Source organism: Aptenodytes forsteri, unplaced genomic scaffold (genome assembly GCF_000699145.1).
Source record: "Aptenodytes forsteri isolate BGI_AS27 unplaced genomic scaffold, ASM69914v1 Scaffold73, whole genome shotgun sequence".
Taxonomy (NCBI): Eukaryota; Metazoa; Chordata; class Aves; order Sphenisciformes; family Spheniscidae; genus Aptenodytes; species Aptenodytes forsteri.
This window is the reverse complement of record NW_008796215.1, coordinates 3343514-3346598: the sequence shown is the minus strand read 5'-3', so window position 1 is coordinate 3346598 and position 3085 is coordinate 3343514.

Sequence of the window (3085 nt, the reverse complement as noted above, 5' to 3'; positions counted from 1 at the left end):
GCCGGACCCCCCGGGTGCACCGGCACGGTGCGTGGGCTCGGTGCCAACCGTGCCGCTTTGCCATAGGAAAAGGAAATGGGAGATGGTTTAAGAAGAACTTGGCTCCCACCAGATCTCGCTGTGATTCTCTGACATCAGCAGATTTCGGGACTTGGGAGGGACCTGACATAAAGGCAGGAGGCTCTTGCTGCCTTTGTATTTAAATGTTGACTACTTAAAACTTGATCTCTTTGGAAAACCCGGCCAGTGATTTGCCTCACCCAGGAAAGCATAAAGCCTGATGATTCTGACTTGCCAGCTGTGGGGACGAAGGCGTATCGGAAGTCGTAGCATTGCTTGTAAGACAGTGCCATACCGATCAGGAGGGTTGGCACGCAGCACAGGCATTTCATCTGGTGTGTTACGCACAATAACTGGTTTACTTACAACAGATCTTGGCTGCGTCGCATGTTCAAATAGCCAGAGGAACACTGCTCTCTTCAAGTCAATGTGTGGGCTCTGTGCGAGGCTGACGAGGAATTCAGTGACGGTTCATCCAAAACAGGCATCTGTACCTGAGGAGAAAACCTTAAGCAGAAAACCAGGAGAATGGAGGGTTACACTTTATGCTTTCATTGCAGTCTCCAATTACTTTGATTGTCAAGGGTTTTGAGCAGTAGTCAGTTGCTGAAAGTTATCTCCAGGTGTTTGTATTTACAGGTAATAAAGAGCCATATAAACTTTATACTTCCATAAATATAAATTTGACTTGCAGTTGATTTTAGCCTTTGTCTGCAGCAGATGCTCATTTAAGCAATGGACTGGGAGAGCTGGACAGGCCAGCATGCCCGGGATGACACTTGAGGAGAAACAGAAAGGCGAAAGGGTGAAGAAGAATCCAAAAGATACGTGCGAACAAGGGTTAAAGCACGGTGGCTTCAGGGAAGTTAGGGAACTGAAGATTCCCAGGAGAGGGAGAAAGGGAGAGGGAAGAGGCAATGGGTCCAGACAGCACAAGCTGTAGACACTTTAAGAGGTTTTGGGAGACCTGAACCCCGAGGAGCAGAGAATGAGAGTGCGGTGTGGAATTAGGACAGCAGGGAGGTTCAATACCTGTTTCATGTAGAGCAGATTTTGCATACAAGGCGACAGTGGAATATGAACGTATGCACAGCTATTATTCTAAGAACAGCTTATTCAGCATTTATTCACTCTGAATAAGTGGCTCGCTCTCTTGCCATTCAGACCTGCCCGTTACTGAGGTAAAAAATAACTTACACTGTGGCTTAAAACCGCAGAGCATTCATGGGTACTCTTTCCACACTTACTCACCCATTAATACAGAAGATACTTTTGACAGTTGCAGGCTGACGAAAAAACCTGAGAACCCGTAACGTCTTCAGCTGTGAATCATCTGATGCTCCAAAACTACTATAGTTATAACCCCAGATGCTTATAAGCAAAACACTTGACCTTTACTTTCCCAGATCAGTTTGGCTAAGACACCTCCAGGCTGAAGAGTGAGCAGGCTGCTGCTGCTATTGAGGACGTGTGATTTGGTAGGTTCCCACCACCTGAGCTTAATGCTTCAGTGAGGGAGGGCTGCTGCCGAGCTACCAATAGGCTAGTTGAGCATTTGCACAGAGTGTGCAGGCTGATCGTGGAGGATCTCGTTCATGCTCGTACCAGAGCAGAACGCAGTGTATAGACTGCGTGCAAGAGGGACAGTTGTCCAACCCACGCCCAGCTGCTGGCTCCCCTTTCTTGTGCCTTACCGGCTTGAGGCATATGGGCCTTTGCGAAGGTACGTCTGCAAATTCCTCTGCACAGGTAACTCCCATGGACATCACTGGAGGCTGTTGGGGTGCTGGGGACAGGGAAATATTTATTTTTGCAGGAAAAAAATGTCTTCCATAAGGCACTGCAAGGGCCATATATTTATTTATTTTATTTTTTTAATCTGCCTATTTGGTTTCATGAAATGTTCCCACATTTTATAAAATGAAGACTGGAAAAGAAGATAGGAATTTCTTAAAGGAAAAAGGCAAAACCCAAAAATACCCTCCAAACTGAATCATTGGAAAATGACTTTAAAATATTGCCATGATGTAGGGAGAAAATGGAAACATTCTAAGTAAAAAGCATGGCATTTTCCAAAAGAAATTGTTTTCTTTGGAAGAAAAAATGGCCCCTGCAATACTAGGAGTCTCAAGGGATTGACTCAAAAAGTTACAGTTGGATTCTGCTCACTGCTACCACAAATAATCTTTGACTACCTTTTATCACCGACTAACATGCTACCTCTAACTTTTCTGAAGAGTGGCGTTCAAGTTATGCAAGGAGAAATCACTGCACGTCAGAAATTTAGAGGTAGAGGATATACGTAGGAGACGTCTGCGCTGTGGTCACAGCAGCGTACTGCAGAGACGCCCGAGTTTGACTGCCACTAAACAGCTCCCACGCTAGGAGCAATCTCGCTATGATTGCACAGACCGGGGTGGACTAATTTACCTTGACTTGTCAGTCCATCTCTATCTCTCTCCCCAGTCAATGAAAGAACCATCAGTGAGTTCAAAACCTTCAGACAGACCTTGAGGCATTTCTACCCCAAACAAGACATTAACTTCTGATATTTTGGGGTGCTTTGGGAACTCTAGTAAAGTCTACATGTATCAGACAAGTGCTAGTTTCTTAAGGTCCCACTGAAGTGGGCCAATCCATTTATTAGAAAAGGAGCTGAATTAATGTTACAGTGCGTTGCGTTCCTTTTTGTATGTTTTAAAGCTAATAACCCTCCACTGATGCATAGATAGGTACCTCTCATGCAGCAAAAAGCACAGCTTTTTTGTAATGTTTCAACTGTACTTCCCCAAAGCCTCCTGATCTCAGTATGTCTCTGTACCACAGGAATCCTGGCAGTAAATAAGGAGGAGGAAGATACTGAAAGATTTGCTTTTTGCTTACTATTCCTGAAGTTTATTTTTCATTAGTCCTGTGTTCAGCTGAACAAAAATACATTTATTTCTTAATAGTTATAAATTTTTTACTATTCTAGTGTCTATTACTTTTTGAGGTGATATATTTTCAGGATGATATTGAAAGGTTC